Source organism: Podarcis gaigeae, assembly GCF_964106915.1.
Source record: "Podarcis gaigeae genome assembly, chromosome: 7".
In the NCBI taxonomy this organism is placed as follows: domain Eukaryota; kingdom Metazoa; phylum Chordata; class Lepidosauria; order Squamata; family Lacertidae; genus Podarcis; species Podarcis gaigeae.
This window is the reverse complement of record NC_139683.1, coordinates 17719538-17741628: the sequence shown is the minus strand read 5'-3', so window position 1 is coordinate 17741628 and position 22091 is coordinate 17719538. Positions and strand designations below refer to the sequence as shown.

The 22091-nt window shown below is 40.1% G+C and overlaps 1 protein-coding gene across 13 annotated transcripts in view; it reads right to left on the bottom strand.

Annotated features, from left to right (window-relative positions):
• The window catches only part of TRPS1 (transcriptional repressor GATA binding 1), a 233038-nt gene that overhangs the window by 77680 nt on the left and 133267 nt on the right, over nt 1-22091 (bottom strand). The window lies entirely within an intron of this gene.

The following is a 22091-nucleotide window of genomic DNA, read 5'->3' as shown; positions in this document are numbered from 1 at the left end:
CATATAAAGTTGACAGATAATGCATGCCAGTTTTGAGATCAAGTTTTCTTTTGGGACTCTGGCCACTGAAGGAAGAAAGCAGATTGGGAAGTAACAGTTATTGCGCTGCATAAATCATAAGCTGTTACCCTTTTAAGACACTCCACATTGCCAGCACCACATTTAAGAAGTGCTTATCCCGTATGACAGCTCATACTCATGTAGCATACACACACTGGTCCTGACTCTACCTGGGTCTACAGGAAACATGATAAACACCTTTGCTTTCTGCAAAACATAAAGTATTTCAACAGTTGTAGCAATAACTGGAAAGCAGCCCTGACTGGAAGTGTAGTGGGTTTTGTTAAATACCACACTGAGAGAATGGTTGAGTCAAGTTGTAAATGATGATTCACCATTAATACTGTAATTGGAAGGTTCACTTCACCTGCAGTTGATTTACAAAAATACAAACCTCAAACCACAATACCCTACTCTCACTTCTGAGAGGTCATTAAATCTGTCTACTATATACTCCTCATTTGTTGAAAATAAAAACTAGATAGAAGGGATGTTATCTTGGCACTGGCTAAACAGTTCCAGCAGTGTCATAATTTTATTTGATATGCATTTTGTTGTAATGTTCATGAAATGAAGTACTAACAATAATTATTTCAAAACGTTAATACTATAATGCAAGCTTTGGAAAGCCTGACTAGCTTTTCAGATACCTTTTAATCACATAACTTTCTAAAGAAATGCCTGAAGTAACTGAAATTCTAGTTTGAAGTCTTGTTTCCACTATTGTATTTTACTCCAAGAAGCCCCATTTATCCTAAATAGAACCCAATAAGGCAGACATGTATGTACAAAATATATTTTTTTCAATTTGATCCCATTGAGATCCCAAGATGAAATTTTGCAAGTAGATTGTAGAAACATTAAATAAATATATATTTTTGAAAAATTAAATCTTTTTAAAATTTAAAATATTGTAACTTAAATTTAAAATTCAAAGCAAGTCCATCTTCTGACATATTATATTAAAGTCCACGAAGTTCTGAAGAGATTGGCGTTTTTAGTTTTGACTTATCTCAGTGCTGGCCTGAGCTTTTAAGATTTTTGTGCAGTCCGACAAGGCCAAAATTGTCATTTAATATTTTTTTTCAAACCCTCATAACTAAAAAATGGGATGAGATAAAAAGCTAAAATTTTAGATTTAAACTTACGTTTTGAGAATTCAACACGTGTACAAAAATATTAAGAAAATTGGATGACACGAGGTAAAAAAGTTGGATCACTTGATAATGAATGACCCGACAATACAATAACACAAGAAGCATCCTTCCACGGAGATGCCCACATCTAGCCCTTCACATTTTATCTTCTTACATTTCCATCTGACCTTTCTTTCATAATGAAAGACCCATCAGACCCATACCTGCTTAGCCTCAGCAAAATGGGTGGCCTCATGCCTCTAGATCACACCCTTGGACCAAGGCACAAAGGCAAGGGGAGATGGGTGCATGTCCTTTACGCTTCCTCAACCTCTTCTTCAGCAGCAGACCCTAAAATGTTGGTCTTATTATCAGAATGCTACTCCCTAGTTGGAGCTAACAGACATGAACAACAAACTCATGCAATGTACTTGTGTCTGGACTGTACCACTTCAGCCTACAGGTGAAGGAACAAATATTTAAATTAACAAAGAAATGAACACACCTTCATGCGCGTGTAAAAGCAGCAACTTGGTACACTCTAGCAAAACACGATACATTGCATTGCTGATCATAGAGAATGAGGTTAAGGAGTGCTTTCCTCCCATATAGATGTGTGGGTATACATCTTTAAATAATATATATAAGAGAATGGCTTGTGGAAAATGTCTATCCAATACTTTTACGAACCCACTGTACCTCAGGCAATAAATTGACTTTCCATTTCTGAATAACTGTCCTGTCACATTCCATGCATCTCTCAGACACACAGGAGGAAACCCCCCCCCCCCCGTGATTTCTGTCTTATCAGGAGTGAAGAAGAACTATCTCCCAGTTCACACTTCTTACTTCTAACTACCTGGGCTGTTTAAATGTGTTGATGGACTGTCTCCCCAAGCGCTCCTTGTCTATGTGCTGAAATGCCATGTTCTCATCTCTCCCTGCACTCACCCCAACCCCCTCTATGTGTGCACACACACAGATGCAGTTATACAGCAGGTCCTCATTTAAATAACAGGTCTTCTCCCTGCCCCCAACTCCCTCCTCTCAACCTGCATGAATAAATATATTGGTTTTATGTCACTGGAAAAAGTCCGCCCTTTTGTCACACCCCTGTTACCCTTTTGTCATCTTCCTCATTTTCCCCCGCAGAACAACATGAGTGGCTCTCGCAAATTACATGCAAGGTTTGCAACCTCTCTTTTAAGTTTGCCTTAATGTAGCTGTGCTGTTTCTTTTGCATGCGACTTACCTATTTCTCCTTCATCCATTATCCTTAATCTTAATAAAGCTTTTAAATGGGAACTGCATATGCTGACAAGCCCAGGGATTGTACCAGGTTGTTTTGCCTTGAGATTAAAACATGGAGGAGCAAAAGGGAAACAGGCAGGTCTCGCTCAGCAGTGCCTGAGGACTTTTAGCTGGCAGTTGCCTCCCTCCCAGTTACAAATTCACAGATCTCAAATCCCTGCCACTCAAAGCGTTCAGGAACTTGAGGGGAGATGGCAGCAATAAATAAAACAGATGTACTCCAGATAGGGTAGGTTCCCTCCACAATATATATATTTTTGTTCTTGGAGGTTTTAGCAAAAGGTGGCTTTACCCACCTCAAATAAACAACTGGAGCACAATGCTGGTGCTGTAGTCCCCACAACCAGCCTGGATTAAAGGTTTGCATGAAAGAATATGCTTCCCTTTGAACTTTGGGGACAAGGAAAACACTGGCTCTATTTTCTTGTGGTCCTCCCCTCCCGGCCAATGTCCACATGACATCATCATCAAAATGCCAACCTGCTTTTAAAAACAAAAACAAAACCCCCCCATCAATCTGGGTAGCCTTTTACTGTCGGAATTTTGTGAAGTTTATAACCCATTATACACCCACAGTCACCAGTGGTGTGGGAGCCCATGCTGGGGAAGGGCAGTTTGTCATGTGTGCTGACATCTTGGTGGGTGGGGTCTATTGTTAAAGCCCTACTTCTGTTAGCTCCTCACCTGAGCATTTTCTAGGCATTTCGGTGCCTGCAAGCCAAGCAATACGAGTGCGCTCATTCCCACTGACTACCACATGCTGAAGGTATATTAGAATTTCAACAACTCAGTTCAGAGAAGCTGCAAGTATGCTCATACCAAGAACTAACTTAGTTGGTCTTTAAGGTGCTACTGGAAGGAAAAAAAATTCAGTTCAGAGAAGTTCTTCTTTCAAGATCTCAGCTAGAACAGGAAAAGTAATGAATGGCTGGTGTGTAGTTATTGAAAGGAATGGGCCAGAACACACAGCACAGAAATTCTATCAAAGACAGACTACTGATGCGGATGGGAAACAGTGGCGTAGCTATGAAAAGCATAGGTGGAAGCCACACATGTGTACCATTGCATGCCAATCACCCACACAGGAAAAAAATGAATCTGAGTGACCCATTTGTGAGATGCGGCTGCCATCGAAAAGCACCACTCATTACAAGGTGGTGGACAGTGGGGACAATTCTCTGGCCTCCCAGCTGCTCACCAGGAGGCAGTGTGGTGTAAACCATAATCCTATGTGCCAATGTGTGGGCTGGCCTTAAATCTTGACATCTGCCATCTACATCCTTTGCTGATTACTGCATCTCCTAAATATATAATTCCATTTTGTAAAGGTTTGAAGACATTAATATGAGACAAAGGCATGCTTGGCAGAAGCAAAAGGCAGAGAGAAAGAACACCCAAGTTTTATTTAAGTCTGAAAACCTTAAGGAACCCCATGAAACAGCCGAATATTTTGAGTGCTTTGCTCACTAGCGTGGCTTAACCTTCAAAGTTCTTATTACCATTTAGATAGATATTCCTAGCTGCAAGTATTCAAATAGCAGCAACTGCTTTAGATTACATAAGCGCTAGACAGATGCAAGAGAAATGCACGTACTCCCCTGGAAAAAGCTTCTGCATCCTTAACAGCTGTGGAGTGTGACCTTCCATTAAAAAGAAATTATGCTACTTCATTTCCTATTTTGCTTAGCTTTCTAAATCCCTATTTCACATTCTTGTCCTGTATCCCAAGTGCCCAACCATGAAAAAAAGAAATGTGACATTTGCAAGACCTAGATTCTAACCTACATTCCTTGAGGCTGCTTTGTTCTGTGTACCACAGTCATTCCCAGGTCCTATTGGACAACAACTCCCATCAGCCCCAGCCACAATGCCGAACGATCAGGGATGAAGGAAGGTGCTGAAATCTGGGACTCTCAATCAAACTCCATTAGCGTTTTAGAAACTGTGCAGAATATATATTTTTTGGAAGTTATACTCTCTACCACTGGGAATATCAGCAGAATCTGGGTGACCAACTATTAAGGCAAGAGCAGCTATGCTCAATTAAAGTACCGTACATTCTAAAAAAATGCTACTATGCCTATTGAGCATTTTCCTACTATGCTCTATATGGAATTGGGTGCTAACCAACTCTGGATGCAGCTTGTAAAGATGTTTTAGACCAGGCATGTCCAACTCCCAACTCCTGGCAGAGCTCAGTGAGCTTTTCGGGGGGATAAAGACCCAAAGTTGTCGAGCTTTTTGGGGGGAGAAGGACCCAAAGTTGTTCAGCTAGCTAGTTTTCTTTCCTCTTTCTTTCTTTCTTTCTTTCTTTCTTTCTTTCTTTCTTTCTTTCTTTCTTTCTTTCTTGAGCACGCGATCGACCATGCCTCTTTTAGACATGCCTCTTTTAGACTATTATTATTTCCCAGAACCGACCTCTGCTTTGCCCTTGAATAGGTGCGAACTAAGGGTTTGGCTCTTCTGGATACAATCCAGAAAAGGACCTGCAACTAATTAGGTTTTCCTCTTGGTATCCACTCTTGAGGGCAGAGCTAGTTATCTGACCAAATTCTCAACAGCTTCCTTAACATATGTCTTTATTGAACTGTGTTTCCAAGCGATGCACAATGCAGTCTTGGATGGCCCTTACAAGGTCCCATAAGCAGACATACTTTATATTTGTGTTCAACCTCATGAGAAAGACATCACTCATTATCTGTTAGCCTGCCCATTTATATAGAGACCCAAGAGATCAATTTCTGAAACCTTAGCTCACAAAACTAAGCAGGTACGCCCTAGCAGAAATGGTCCAGTTTCTTTTGAGTGACAATAATAGTTTTGTAACACACAGAGTGGACACGGGTGGCACTGTGGGTTAAACCACAGAGCCTAGGACTTGCTGATCAGAAGGTCGGCGGTTCGAATCCCTGCGACGGAGTGAGCTCCCGTTGCTTGGTCCCTGCTCCTGCCAACCTAGCAGTTCGAAAGCACGTCAAAGTGCAAGTAGATAAATAGGTACCGCTCTGGTGGGAAGGTAAACAGCGTTTCCGTGCGCTGCTCTGGTTCGCCAGAAGCGGCTTAGTCATGCTGGCCACATGACCCAGAAGCTGTACGCCAGCTCCCTCGGCCAATAAAGCGAGATGAGCGCCACAACCCCAGATTCGGTCACGACTGGACCTAATGGTCAGGGGTCCCTTTACCTTTAACACACAGAATAACCCGGGGGGGGGGGAGGAAAAAGGAAAAAGGAGTTAGATAAAATCACTATAATTTTTGGTGGTGATCTGGAGTTTTAATTTGAAATCAAGCTGGATTTGAGTTTGGTGGCGTCTCTGATAGCCTCTTATATTGTGAGTGTTGGCTCATATTATGGATGTATGATCTGTATTGTTTTATTGGTACTGTTGCTGCGAGTTTGTCATGGCCCTTGTCTAGAACAATAGACATATTGATTAATATAAACACATGAATCAATAACCCTGTTAGTGTTGACACTGAGATTTAACACCTGGCCTGCACCAGGGACTCAGGTAAGATTACAAAAGAGAGTGATGTGAAAAAGCTTGAGTGGAGGCTTACCACGCTGGCTGAGGTTGATGGGACCTGTAGTCCAACAACATCTGGCAGGCCACATATCTGCAACCCCTGGCTTAAAGCAATAATAAACCATTTGTATTTGGCCTCCAGGCATCTAAGCTTAAATAGCAGGGGTCCAAGGCAAACGTAAACCTTGGCACTTATATTTTAACAAAATCAGCAGTGTTAACATTCACTGAGGGGTCGTTACAAGCTAGTTCCCTGAACACAGAACTGACAGTATTTCTCTTTGGTTTATGTACAGTCGTCCCCCCCCCCCAAGTGCTTGAAGTTTAACAAAAAGCAAATTAAGGATTCTGCACTCATGTTCATTTTTGTCCTTTGCTACAATCTGCTGTGTGAGCTACTGCTTTGGCAGTCCCCTCATAAGGATTCAGAGGTTCACCAAGTGGTGCAGAACGGCCTCAAAGGAAGTCAAAGGGACTTTTTCCATTTAGTCCAATGGAATTTAGGTCAGGCCTGACACAAATGTGAATAGAGGGGTGTGGTGATAGCCAGGAATGCCTTGATGGCAAGAGCACAGGTCTTTCAAGGCCATTGCTTTTGCAGACTTGTAATCCCGTCACAGTACAATAAGACGTTCAGGTGACCAAGAGTGTAAAACCGTACAAGTATTTATATGTGGTATTCTCAGAGCCGTCATGGCCAAAGTATTTACCTCACTCACAGGGACTGGCTGGAAACCGAACAAAGTTCTTTCGAATCAGAGTTATAAATACATTTTGGTGGAAGAACATTTCCCTTCTATTTCCCCTTTGCTGCCCCTATTTATTCGTGATAAAATGCTAACTAAAAGTTGTACCGTATGCAAAGTGTTTTAACATGAAAAGCAAATAAATCATATCGAGGAGATTTAGACAGATGTGGTGCCATTTATGGAAATCTATCGTTTGTTAGTAAGCCACACATATAATCCAAATGCATCCTAGAAGCCCTCCAATTTTTGTTTTCATTTTGCGAAGAAACTTCAGGGCCTGTCTTTGATAAATGGCTAGTGATTTGGTTACAGTGTCTGGTTGAGATTGGGGAGACCCAGGTTCAAATCTCCCCAAAGTTATGAAGCTCACTTGATGGTAAAGTGGCCATTGTGTAATACTTTACAGAGGACAATTCTCTGTTCGAAGGGCTGACCAATCTTAAGGCCAGCTTAAATAATAGAATTAATAGAATTGTAGAGTTGGAAGGGGTTCCGAGGGTCATCTAGTCTAACCCACTGGAATGCAAGGATCTTAACTAAAGAATCCATGACAAATGGCCATCCAACCTCAGCTTAAAAGCTTCTACAAAGTCCACCACCTTCCGAGGGAGTCTGTTCCACCACCGAAGAGCTCTTACTGTCAGAAAGTTCTTCCTGAAGTTTAGTAAGAATCTCCTTTCTTGTAACCTTGAAGCCATTAATTCAAGTCCTTCCCTCCAGAGCAGGAGAAAACAGGGAGAGAGAGCAAGGACGTTGACTGCAGACAGAACAGGCACATAGACAACCTGGTCAGTTTTCTGCATTATGGCCATTGGGAATAGCTTCGGGATTCCCTAGTAATCTCCATCATGTATGGATTCGCTCTCAACCTGTTTAACTTCATCTACTCCAAGACAGGCTCCAAACACGGCTTTTGAGCCAAGTTGGCCTCCCCTGGGTAAATATTTAACAAAAGATATAGTGGAGTACCATACTGATGATACCAACTTCCAGTGATCTCTCCTAGTGCCAGCTAGAGATGACAGGGATTGAACTCAAGCCCTATGCTCAGCCACTGAGCTATTATCAAAAATAAATTATTTTTGAACTTCAGAATTCAACACGCATAGGAGAGTGTTAACAGCCTATCTAGCCATTGCCAATATTGCAACCAAGAAACATTCCAAAACGTAGGCTTGAGGGAATCAGAGAGGAGGTTGTTCTTCACTGCTCTTGTCACTTTAGAGAACTTCAGCTGATAAGTGCTCTTTTAAACTGCCTTCCTTCTACGTGATAAAATAAATGCTGAAATGAAGTAAATTGATAGCTTTCGATGCAGCCTAAAAATAAAAGTTATATTTGCAACCATGTTCCAAAGATTGCTCCTATAAATGTGAAACCGGTCATAAACTTGAAGAGTTGCTAACGGCTGAATAAATCATATTGAACATTGCTTACTATTGCCATAATCAACCAAAAAAAGAGATCCAAGTCAGGCTATAATTTTAATTACGCCCATCTCTATAATTAACCTTAATCCCAGATAATAATAAATAAATAATAGTGCAATGCTTAAAGCAAGAATTCTGTATTAATTTTCAATTATTTAATTGCATACACCAATAAATCACTCAAATTATCATTTTAATAACTCTCAAATACCAAAAAACAAAACTGCCAAAGGCTCTTTTACAATTTTCCTCAAAACCAAGGATTGAGAATGCTTATTTACATTTGTTTTACAAATGAAAACCAGCAGTTGCTGAATTTTGCTTCTACAATATTTTCTCCAATTACCGTCTCCTGTGTGCTTCATGAGGCCCCTAAATTATCACATGCCTTGCTCTAATCAGAGATGCAAGAACTGGAAGAACCTGCTAATAACTTCAGACTAGCTAATATACATATAAAGCTGGCCCAGTTTTGTTAGCAAGAGGTCAAGAGAAAAGTTTCTGGAATGTCATAAAACATTTAAAAAACAAACAAACACATTTTGTAGTCTATGTCTGTGGAACAGAATAATTCTTCCCTTCCATTTTCTAGAGCCATTGTGATCACTAGCAATGACCCCTGTGTTCATTCCTGTGAGCTGATTGTCTCCTCAACGAGAGATAACTCTGAAGTACCATTTATTTTACTTTGAATATTTATTACACTAATAACCCACTTTCTTTAGAAAAGCACATAGTACATTCTGGAGCCTCTCAGTGATAGTGATGATGATATTATTTATTTGTTTGTTTGTTTGTTTATTTTTTTATTTATACCCCACTCATCTGGCTGGGTTTCGCCAGCCACTCTGGGTGGCTTCCAACCAAATGTTAAAAACAATTCAGCATCAGACATTAAAAACTTCCCTAAACAAGGCCACCTTCTAGACTCTTGATCAGCTCTACACTTATGTTTCAACCATACATCAAAAAGGAAAGGGTAACTGTGTGACGTAATAAGAAGTAAAGGCAAATAAATCCATATTAGAGCAATGTCCTTGTTAGGGCAAACAAAATTTCACACATTCAGGTGCAAGCTTCTGAATTCTCCAGAACTCTTCATCAGGCTAGATAACAAAAATGGGAGAAAGAAAAAACTTGGCTGGTGGTAACACAAACAGTCTGCATCTGATAAAAGTCTTGAGACATAATGTGGGAGGATGGAATAGACATTCCAACAAGACTTCCTTTTAAAAAAGATACCATGCAGATATCAGGTTGCATAAAAGGTCTACTAAGAAGAAGAAACATAACCATGGCTGATTCTTGATCACAGTTGTTGCCTGATGAGCCCATCACTCCTGTTACTGAAGGTACATCACCTCTGTTGCTGGGATTTGAGTGTTACATATTTGTTATTTCTGCATTACATCGTCTTCATTTCTGCCTCCCCACCACTTCCTTTAGTAGGCCAGTGCAGAAAGCCTGGTACATCTAGAATTATAAAATCATAGAACTGGAAGGGACCACAAGGGTCATCCAGTTCAACTCCCTGCAATGCAGGAACCTCTCCATTATCACAAAGATCTACTTCTGGACAGACAAAATAAATGCACACAGCACATGGATGATGCAGTAATGGCCACCAACTTAAGATGGTTTTGAAGGGGGTTCTACAAACTCACAGAGGATAAGGTTATCAATGACCCCTAATTACCACTTGCTGGGAAACAGGAGAAGAAAAGTGATATTGACCTGCTTATTGGCTTTCAGTAGGAACCTGGTTGGTCACAGGATGCAGGATAAGATGGGGTTTTTGGTCCAATTCAGCTGGTCTCTTCTTATGTTCTCAGTTTTAATTTCCTTCTCTGTTGCTACCAAACCTTGGAGGACATTCAAGTTTCCAGACTGTCCTTTCATTTCCCATTCAAAAAATGAGTGCAGTATCTAAGCAAACATCATTTGTATATAAATGGCAGCATGAGCAGAATGTGATATATGCATTATCACTACTCTTTGAGCCAAACAGCCCAATCCAAGTTCTCTTTGTTTATTTCTTCTTCAGTGCATCAGGGATGTTAATGATGCAGACAGGAAAGAACTTTGGTCTGTAGAACTACGTTAACAGCAGCTGCAGAGTCAGGACTCACCACTTCGCAGTTCAATGTGGTTATATCGAAAGGTGTTAAATGACTGCTTTTCTACAAATTACAATGAATCACAGATGGTAAGCCAGAGACTGCAACCAGGTCACCCCAGCCCAACTCATTTGCAAGTGTGCAGAATCTGTACAGTGAGTATCTATCGCATCTTACCCTATCTAGAGTCAAGTATGCCTTTTAACGCCTTTAATTATAATTTGTGGCAAGGTGCTATTTTCAGAAAGAACAAATCATTCCAGTGATAGGAAGAGTTACTTATGCTATATATGAAGAATATAATTATCGAGGAGCAAAACCAACGGCACTCAGTGAAGATGCTCAAATGATGCTTCAGTTTGTGGTGGCATATTTTTACATTGGACTCTGCAATTATGCGGCACCCCTTTCCCTTTAGGGGAGGGATTTGACCACAAAGAAATACAGCGACAACGGAGGCTGTGTCAACATTTCCCTTCAAGTAAGAGGGTGTAGGCACATAGGAAGAAACCTTATACCAAGTCAAACCATTGCTCCATCTAGCTCAGTCCCATCCACACTAAATGGCAGAAGCTCTGCAGGGCTTCCGGCAGGGGACTCTCTCTTTGGGAGTTGCCAAAACTACATTGATATTTATTATTTCAAGGGGGGAGGAATGCATTAATACAGTTTGTTTTTCTGTCTCTAGCTTGTTTGTCATCTGTAAATAAACTGTGACCGGTTACCAATGCTGTACTTGAGTGACTTCAGAATCAAAGATTACACACTGCCTCAGTCATAATGAAATAAGAAGAAAGCACCACTATTTTAAAGCTATTAATTAAGGACACAGCTGAATGTTCTGCATCCCCATGGCATAAAGGCATACAAAGCTGTAACGGAATCCACTAGCACCAGTTAGAAATATTCCTCTCCCCTTCTAATTTGTTCTATTGACACCTGTACGGAAAGGAGAGACATCTCTGTGAGAGATTATATATTAAGGTGCTTGGTAGGCTACCAGAGTTCCCTCATTAAGTTCAAACTTGGAAACTCTGGTACTTTAAACTATGGTTAGTGAACAACACAGGATCATAAAATATGATTTGATCCTGACTTGTGTGAAATAACTAGAGATTAGCATAACTAGAGCTTCCCAAGTAATATATATACATATAAGCAGATTTTCAATTGAATCTCAGTTTAATCATTCTATTTTTTTGTTTTATCCAATTTTATTCTGAGATTTAAAACCACCAGAAGCCTATCACATAAGTATCAGCTGATTAATAGATCTTATTCACTAATTAATGGAGATGATGAAGCCCTCTCAAGTACTGTAACTTACAATATATACTCTTTTTTAAAAAGAAAAGAAAAGAAAAGAAAAGAAAAGCCCATAGGCATGCAACTGCTGAGCTGAGTGGCTGTTTGCAAGCTTCTGATCTATACTCTGACCTTGCTCATCTGATACGTTATATGATTTCTTTTTAAAAAATATTTTTAAAATTAAATATTTTCTTGGTTTACAAAAGTGCAGTCATACATTGGAAGTCAAACGGAATCCGTTCTGGAAGTCCATTTGACTCCAAAAACGTTTGGAAACCCAAGCACAGCTTCAGATTGGCTGCAGGAAGCTCATGCAGCCAATCGGAAGCTGCGGAAGCCTTGCCGGACGTTCAGCTTCCAAAAGACCGTTAAGAAACCAGAACACTCACTTCTGGGTTTCGATCGTTCAGGAGCCGATTTCTTCGGAAGCCAAGGCGTTTGTACAACTGTACATACATTGTCACTTTTCTCAGGTTGTAAAGTCTTTTCTATGTATCAGTTTCATATGATTTGAGACATTAGTTTCTATCTCCATAAAATTTTCTGGTGTCTTTGGAGGTAGAATCAAAGCCACTATATATGCAGGCTTGCATTTGCCTTCACCTCTCTAAAGTGTACCAGTAGAATGGCATTGCTCATGGCTGTTTATCCAGTTCTAATAAAAAACAACACAGCTATGTATTATCCATAGCACATGTAGCTTCTTTCACAGCTGGTTTCACAACTGAAAATGTGTGAAATTGCCTATACCAAGGCACAACAAAAAGCAAGCTTTCGAACAACAAAACCTGGGCATTCTCCTATTTTCACTCATGCTGATGTACAGTCTGAACTATCATAGAGTAGCACCAGAAGTGGCACAGTTTACCTCTATTTTGTGGTCTGAAGGTTGGACTGACTTGGTCAGAACATGGATGGGGAGCCACTGGCTCTTTAGATGACGATGCCCTACTCCTCCCCAATCAGCCTTCACCATTGTCCTTGCTAGCTGGGGTGATATTAGTTGGAGTCCATCAGCATCTTGAGGGCCACAAGTCCTCCATCCCTCATCCATAAGCATCCTGACATATATGCCAAATGTTTGGAGAACATAATCTGGATAAACAGGAGATTTATATAATGGAAGTTCTTCAGCCATATGTAAACATCATTTGCACAGTGATTTCAAGACTGAAGTGGCTCTTCAATCCAGAAGACCCAGGCTACAGAATTTTATGTGAAGTCCAATGCAACATTGTGAGCCAACATCACTGGAAATTGAATAGCTATTCAGAATGGTACTTTCAAAACTGGAACATCATATGAAGCAACGTTCTGCTGTTTCAGCACAGCTTAAGAAAAGTGTCGACAGCAGCTGGGTGTGGAAAAGGTTAGCATGCCTTTTGAAGAAAAGGTGAGATATAAATGCAGCCAATAAATAAATATCATGGATCAGCTGATGCACACTTACTCCAGGGTACGTCTGTCACAGCACAGCTTTAAGAGCTTCTTTCTACAAAGCTCACACCACCTAAGACCAGGCAATCATATCTATTCAAACATCATAAAGCAAAGGTAGCGATGATACATTATTAAAGTTCTCTTTGATATTTATGTCTTGCCCCTTTGTTTTTTTACCTCCACGCATGTTTAGCTTAAAGCAGAAGTAGAAGAAGCCTTCTGATGTTGAATAACTCTGAAGATGTAGAGAGGAGGGTGTTTTTTTGGTGTGTAATGAGTTTCAGATGCCACTCCTTCATCTCGCACTGAGACAGCAAAATACAGAATGAGAGTTGGTTGCACAGGATATTTACATTCTGACTACCAGCATCAGCACGAGACTCATGATAAATGGTCATGGAGGATTTATTTTTATTTTTTAAAACATTTTTTCAGTGATTTTACATTCCTGCTGCAAGCGTCACATTTAAAAGAAATGTGATTCAAGGTTAGGCTGGTCCATTCAGTTTCTAATTCAGCATTTCAGTGCTAAATTCTATAGCTCAGTTGATCACACCATTTGGCACCAAAAAACCAACTCAAAATTATCAGGGCAAAAATAAAAAGAGAGGGAGAAGATCTATGCTTTCTTGGGGCAGTACCTGAGACATATAAGCCCCCAGCTGGAGTCCCTAATGCAAACAACATAATTAAATACCAACTATACAAGTGACACAGTAGAATGTGTCAGCTCTCACAAACTGGCACCTCTTCTCTACCATATGAACATTGGGAAGTGCCTCATTTTACATATTTATTTATTTTTTAAAAATCTGCCTGACCTGATTTCCCAAATGAACCCAAGGAGGCCAAGAAATCAGATAATAGCAGTTTTAAGACAAATAACCATTCCCAAATTAAACCCCAATCAAACATGAGAAACTGGGGAGAAAATCATGAATTCTGAAAGACAAACAGCTGTCAAAACAGTGAACAAAGACAGCAAAAGATCATTCAGCCAAAGGTCTTTTCCACCAACCGCCTGAAGTAATATAAGGATGGGGCCTGACACATTTTGCTCAGCAAGGCATTCCACATGGTGGGTGCCACAACAGAAAACAAACACACTTACCCTGGTTAACACCAGTCTTTTCCTCACAAGATCAAGAGTTCTGGAGTCAGACCACTGATCCACAGACAGTTTCGGAGGTTAGCTCAAATTGTGGTCAAACGTTGCAGGAAATGAACACCTGTGTTCCATCTTGGATGGAAAAGTCTTGTGGTTGGACTACAGCAAAACAACTTATATACGTATACAAATATATACTTTTAATCGTATTTCCAAACCTAACTGTTGCTTCCTCCTTTTCGACTACTCCTCCCCACCCTTTCTTTTCTTCCTTTTGATTATTCCCCACCCTTGTTAATTTTAAAAAAATCAGGTGCATGTTGAAAAGTCCGTGCTGGGTGATGATGATTTAATTTTGTAGAAAACAAAAACCCTCAAAGTAGTTTACAAAAATAATGAACAATGAAATGATCGGTAAAGAGTTGTTGTTGTTGTTGTTGTTGTTGTTGTTGTTGTTGTTGTTGTTCTTGTTGTTGTTGTTGTTATCTGGCCTTCTTGTCCCAGGCATCATATTTACCACCCTTGATAAATTTAATATTGGTTTGTCAACAAGGAATATGATAGTTACAGAAAGTCATGCTAGCTTTTCATAGCAAGCAACTTTACCCACCCTGCTACATTTCTGTTTTAAAGCTCTTTTTTCCATGTGTGACATGCAAAAAAGAAAAGAAAAAAGGCATGAAGCACAAATTAAAGCATTTGCCTCTTGTTCTTTGACACTCTACTTTTGGGTCCAAACAAAGGGCTCAGTTCCCTTTGATTACATTAGCTATTTGCTTTAATCCAAAAGGTTTTGGCAAACCATATGTTCTGCATCATTAAAATCAGATATTCTGCCTTTGATCTTTAGGTTCTCTCAGTTGACTGCTTTTCCCTCGCTACAACATATTCCTTGCTTTTGAAGTTATCTCCTTGTTTTATACAATGGACCTGAACCCTTCAGCCAGATTTGATAGGGTTACATAGGATACTATCCATATTGTGTTGTATTTGTTGTTGTAAATGTTTTTAAAGAGACTCTTAGAAAAAGATCTTCACGGAAAAAGACAGTAAGATAACGGTGAGGCTGAAAATGCTGACCTGCACACATGAGCAATCAAATTCTTAAGAACATGAAATAAATGTCGATAGTTGACACTTGCACAATTGAATTTAGGATGTGTCAAGCCAAGTGTGTCTGCTGATCATAGATGGAGGAACAATCATCTATCCAGCACTGGGAATACCAATGCAGATGCCATGGTAGATTCCTGGGAAAACAAAGCCTTGTTGAGCTGGTATGCTATGGTCTTGATTTGGGGGGGGGGGGTTGCATAAAACAAGTCACCCTTCATTATCTTGGGCATGGGCAGAGTTGAAGAAGATATCCAGTACTGTACACTGCACTTAACATTAAGCATGTACAGAACACATTTCATGGCAGCCACTTCAACATGGCTGGATTTAATTTTTGCGTACGGAGACTGTACCAACTGAACTGGTCTTATTGGTGTTCCTCTCCTCAGTGGTGTTGCCCACTAGCAGGAGAAACATAGGACAGGGCAGACTCTTACACAGTTTGAGCAGGATGGCAGCCTGTGACTCCATCCTACTTCACTCTGATAATGAGTTTACCGTGAGAATATGAGGAAGGTTCAGGTCAAAGAGTACATGAAAAATGGGAAACATTTCAAACACCTTACCTTCATTAGGGTCTACTATTTCCTTCTCAATGCTCAAAGTTAAGCAAGATCCATGTTTGCCCAAGGGCCTACAAGCCGAGTTATTCATAGATACATAGAATTGTAGGGTTTGACGGTACCACGAGGGTCGTCTAATCAACCCCCCTGCAATGCAGGAATCTTTTACCCAACCTAGGGCTCAAACCCACAACGCTGAGATTAAAAAATCTTATGCTCCACTGATAAAACTTTGACTTCTGTTTCAGTGATAAGCAAGAATCTTGAGACTTTCAGCAAAAAAAGGAAGGATGTAACACAAGCATTTTTCTAAATATCAGATTCGTCCAGCATGCTATGAGTTTGATACCCTTGCGACTGTGATTTTAAGCAAGAGCCTTCACATTCTATTTTAATTTGGAAGGTTATTTTCATTTCAAGTTTCTTTGCATGGGGCAAATAACTGCTAGAGATGAAAACCTTGCCCACACATGCTTCACATCATGAAATAAGAGAAAGATCCTTCCTAATTTCAATCATATCCATGGCTTTCCCCTGCTTCTTCCCATCCCCCAAGCAAGCCTCTTTTGAAAAGGAAGAAAAAAAGAGAAGAGAAGATGGATTTGGGAAATCAGTTACAGCATATGGTTCTTCAGAAACTCTTAAATCTCCAGTGTTTAGTTTGATAAGCAAATACAAAGCAAAAGTCATGGAACTGGGGGAGTGGGGAAAGAAAATTGGGAAAGGGGAGCAATTATGTATGTGTACGAAAATATGTTTCAAAATACCCATCTTCATTAAATGAAATGTTTAGAATAATCTGCGTTTTCTCTTCCCGTGGCTGGTAACTTAAGATAACACTTATACAGATTAATTAGGAAACTAACATCTCAAAGCTTGTTAGGTCCAAAAATCAGCGCCACCCGTGTCCCTAATTAATGCGCTGCATTAGCTTCCAAAAAACATTGCAGTGACAAAATTCCAGCTGCATGTGTATTTTGTGGCAATCCCACAGCTGGTTGTTACCCACGTATGAAAGAAACGGTTTCACATACATAATTTCTCAATCCCTTTCACTACAAGTGTATATTGTAAATATAATTAACAGGACGCTGTTATACATGTGATCTAGAATAATTCTGGACCGCATCATAAACTGCCGTGGGAGAAAATGATTTTGAATGCACATCTAACAACTATTTCCGTGTCAATAGATAGAATGGCTCTTAGATAAGTGAGGTTTCTTAACGTGTCCTTTGGTGAATCAGCTTTGCACGGTATTTTCCCGAGATACAAAATAGAATTTGGCACACTGAAATAAAAGTGGGGCGAGTATGAACTAAGGAGCAGGGACCCTGTGATTCAACAGATAATATTTGATGTTCCCTTTATTCAAACAAAGACACTGCTAACTATGTCACTGTGATCTTTTCAAATAGTTGTTGTTACATTGATCAACAGGTTGAAACACCCTCTCTGTTAAATAGGAAATGCTTTGCTTGACCCCCAGGTACAAATGATTTCCAGGTGCTCGTAATTATCACTTGCAGTGTTTGATATTCCAGACTCTACCTTGAAATGTAAACTTGACAAGTTAAACTTTTCATTATGTGCAGCAGCCTTTCAAAAAGCTGAAGACAAGGACAGACCTCGTAATGGGTGAAAACCAATTCCCACTTAAAATGGCAACACTTAATTACTACCCTAACTGTTTATTTCTTTTCAGCGTGTTTAAAATTGACTTTTAATCCACAGTGGAATGAGCCCTGGTATATTAACCAATGCTCTCGTTATTTCATCTCTTTTCTGTCTATAAAAACCACATACCAATGTCCTTGTAGAAGCTTTTGCAAACTCTAAAGGACAAGATTCCACCCAAAGGACAACATTCTCTCTCTTTGTGTCTTTATGCAATTTTATGATTAGAGCAAAGCCAGTAATCACAAAATGTTACCCACAATTACTCAAATTTCTAATATCATGAAACTGGGTAAATAATTATGGGATCATTTTCAGAAATCAATGTGTGTTTCTTAATGCTTTGGGAATTTCAGAGTGTACCAATTTCTACAAATATAGGTGACCAGAAGGTTTATATTCCTGTAGTCTTTCAATTAACTGCAAAACAACAAACATGGATTTTGTGAGCCCTTATGGCGACTAAGAGATGGCTACATTTGAACATAGTTCATATGATCATCAATTTCATGTAGAAACCTATTTGGACATCTGTAGGATTTATATTAATTTATATATTTAACTTAAGATGGATGTACTGATGTTTATGGTATCCTTAATGTCAGCTGACGATGGGGTTTTCAACACCTAGTAACAGTATAAGGATTTTTTCTTTTTCTTTTGATAATTTAGTGTAGATTTTTAGAAATAATAACACACATTAGTGCAGAAGTAGGCTGGAATGAACTTTATAATGAATATACGCCAAGGGGCACCAACAAGGATTAAACTCATCTGACCATTCCCAATTCTACCTGATTTTCAGTCGCAGTGCACAACAGTTTTGGATTAAGAAGGAAAACTGCATTTATTTTGTTATTTTGGTACTAAAATGCTGAATAAGGGACTACTACAAGAGTGTACAGCCATTATCCTGCATGCAATGGATGGAAAACCAAACTGTTGCAATTACTCAGTTCGCACATCTTTTAGTATTTTCTTTTTTTCCCTTCCAAAATTCCTTATGGTCGTTAAGTGGCATCTACATTATTAGCTTCACCCAAATTCATTTTCTTCTATAAAACTTCATCTCAAGTGACACTGAACTATCATTCTAGTTCTCCTGTATCACCTTGGATATCTATTGTTACCAGATTACTTTTACAAATCCTCCTTACTCCAAAGCAGGGGCATTACATCTTTTCAGTGACTTCTTAATAACACATGCAGAGTCCATATTCCACGTGTCAGCTTTCAATACCAGAATGGAACATTAGCCCTACCAACGAGGTGAAGCCTGGTAAAATGTGAAATCAAGTCTACTTGAACTTAAGGTCTCACAGATTAAAGCATTAGTTGGTTCAACCATGCCACTACACTTGTCCTTTAATCTAATGGAAACTTCCTGGTGTTTCTTCAGTTAAAGTAGGGAAGAATGAATGTGAACCCAAAATACATATTCTGCATAATACAAGCAGGTTGGAAACATTTTAAGACTTAAAAACATACTAGCGTTATTCTCAGCATCCATTCCTGAGATATTTGCATATCCTAAGGTAAAAAGTGATCGCTTATTTTGCTGCTTTTGAATGTGTGTGCCATTTTGGAAGTTTACAAACCCAGAAGCATAAATTCCATGGTTGCTGTGTGAATACATGTACAAAGCCACTCGGAAAAGCATGAAGGTTTGGGGAGCATCAAGAGTGAGCAACTGTGTGCCCAGTCCAAGAGAAACATGAAAGAACCTACCGAAATCAAATGGACACACATACAACAAAAGGAATCTTAAAATAGATAGAAGCTTATTTCCTTTGTGATTCACACAGCGCGTTGCAAAACCACAGTGAGCTGGCATAAATTTGTCGCTGCAAGCTCAATCAGGAAATGTCTGGTGCTAGAAGGCTTTCCTTTGGAAGGGACAAACTGAAGCAAATTGATATGAAAAGCCAGAGGAAGCAGACAGCAATGAGAAGAATTGCAGCTGCCCTTTGCACTCCTTCATCCATTGTTAAATATATTGCAAATTTCGCATCCCAAACAGAGCATGATGTATTAACGGTGGTTATGGATTATTATTATATTACATTCAGCATCTGGGGGGTGGCTCTGCTCTTAGCTGACCACAGGAGGGCACATTCAAGCAACAAAACTGTTATGGTACAAATACAGTCACCTCCTGGTATCTGGGGCACATACAGAAGTTGTGCAAAAGTGGGGGCAGAGCTACTGATATGACCAAACTGCCCCTTCAATTAGATGCGAGACCCATTCGTGCCGTTAAAGTGTGGAGCCCTCTTCACATATCTCAACTGAATAGGGAGTTAAGAGCAAGTGGAAATCACCCTTAGTGACACATCTGCTTCTTTGGAATGCACCTGGGTTCACCTTTTCTAGTATGGCACAGTGGAATCATAGGCCGATCCTACTGAGCTAAATAGGACTTCCACCCAGGTAAAAGATAAAGGGACCCCTGACCATTAGGTCCAGTCGTGACCGACTGGGGTTGCGGCGCTCATCTCGCTTTATTGGCCGAGGGAGCCGGCGTACAGCTTCCGGGTCATGTGGCCAGCATGACTAAGTCACTTCTGGCGAACCAGAGCAGCGCACGGAAATGCCGTTTACCTTCCCGCCGGAACGGTACCTATTTATCTACTTGCACTTTGACGTGCTTTCGAACTGCTAGGTTGGCAGGAGCAGGGACCAAGCAACGGGAGCTCACTCCGTCGCGGGGGATTCAAACCACCGGCCTTCTGATCAGCAAGTCCTAGGCTCTGTGGTTTAACCCACAGCGCCACCCAGGTAAGTGTATATAAACTTTCAATGTCTTGTGACAACTGCTTTAATTTTCTGATTGCTTTTGCTTGTAATATTCATTTCTATCTCACTCCTTTTATAATCTGCTGTGAAATGCCAGTGGATCCCCGGTAAAGTATTACATGTTTGAAATGAGAGCCAGTAACAACTCCCAGTTTAGTGGAGGTTTTCATCCAGATCTTACTATTTTCTAATGTGCCACAACGCTTTCATTTCTGTAGTATGCTGAGACTTCCTCCTCTACACTGCATGCTCCAATATCTCTTTGAATTTCCACCCTGCCTGGGACAATCAATGAAGCAAGAGCATCTCATCTTCTATAGCAGAGATGGGGAACCTGCAGTGCTTCAGATGTTGCTGAACTACTGACCACTGGCCATGCTGCCTGGAGCTGAGGGGGATCCAAGTCAAACAACAACTGGAAGGCCAGAAGTCCTCCATCACTGCCCAATGGTTCTGTCTTTGCCAGGGAAAAACGCAAAAGTATAATGTGCCATAGTAAGTTCTTCTCCGGGTTGTTTTTTTTTTTGGGGGGGGGGGTTGCTGCTGGATAAGACTTCAAAATCTTGACTTGTTCCAAGGCAAAACAACTGTTAACATGTGATATCCCTTTGTTTAATCATCTCTTAATATTCTTGTCCATTGCAAGACTGGCATGCATATAACACCCTTCTTGCTATCTGTAGCCACTGTTGCCGCGAGAAACAACACAGAGTGCTGTAGCTCCTTAAAGACTAAAGACATTTACTGTGACCTAGTAGACTATGTACAAGAACCCACAATCAGATTATGTTTAAGGCCTTGAAAACACCAGGACTTTTTTCAACAACAACAACATGTTCTGCCCAACTTCTTCAAGGTATAGTTTTCACCCAATTCAGCCAAACTTCTGTAAGCTAACGTCTTATGAAATGAGTTGTCAGGTCTGAACTATGCTGGGATCTTAAGTCTACACACAGCAGGGCACAAAACTAGTAGCAACTGTACTGAATTACAACCAATAAGAGAAGTCACAGGTCAAGGAAGCCACACAGAGTTCTGCTAAAGCCAACAATGAAACTTAATGTACTTTCCATGTCCAGAACCATCCTCTATAGAGCTTCTGCAAAACAGATTAATGATAATAGCTGCAGAAACCAGAAAAGAAGAAGGGGCAGGGGGAGAGAAGGAATTCAAGAGAGGGAAGCTCAGCCAATATTCCATTTGCAATTTGTCACACTACCACACAATAAGACCTGGACGTGAATACACTGCAAATTTACAATTCAAATAAGCTCCCTTGAATTTTAAAAGAATGGACTGTGTACATATCAGTCAGGGTGACACCAAAATGCCCTGTCAGGTTAATTTTAAATGCACGTTTTCTGTGCTACTGTTAACTAATCACTATCATTACCGTTGTTGTTTAAAGATGAAGCACTTTTGAACAAAAACGCAAAGGCATGATTCCCTCCCCAGCATTTGCTTTCAATTCCTATGTAGGTTCCTAGCAATATTTATTTTACCTACTTATCCCAGGGCTATTCTAAATTCATGCAGTGCCATTGGTGGTTGTGATGATAGCATGAGGCTAAGCCAATTGTACTGAAGTCAGCTGGAATAGCAATACCTCAAAAACAGCTTTTTAGTCCTGTGGGAAAATTCACAATTTGTAAATGAGAGCCCATCGACCTGCAGGGAGTTTACAGCCCTCTTCTGATATGTAGTGGAAAACCCCTTACATGATAAACATCTGGTTAACCAGCAATTAATTAGC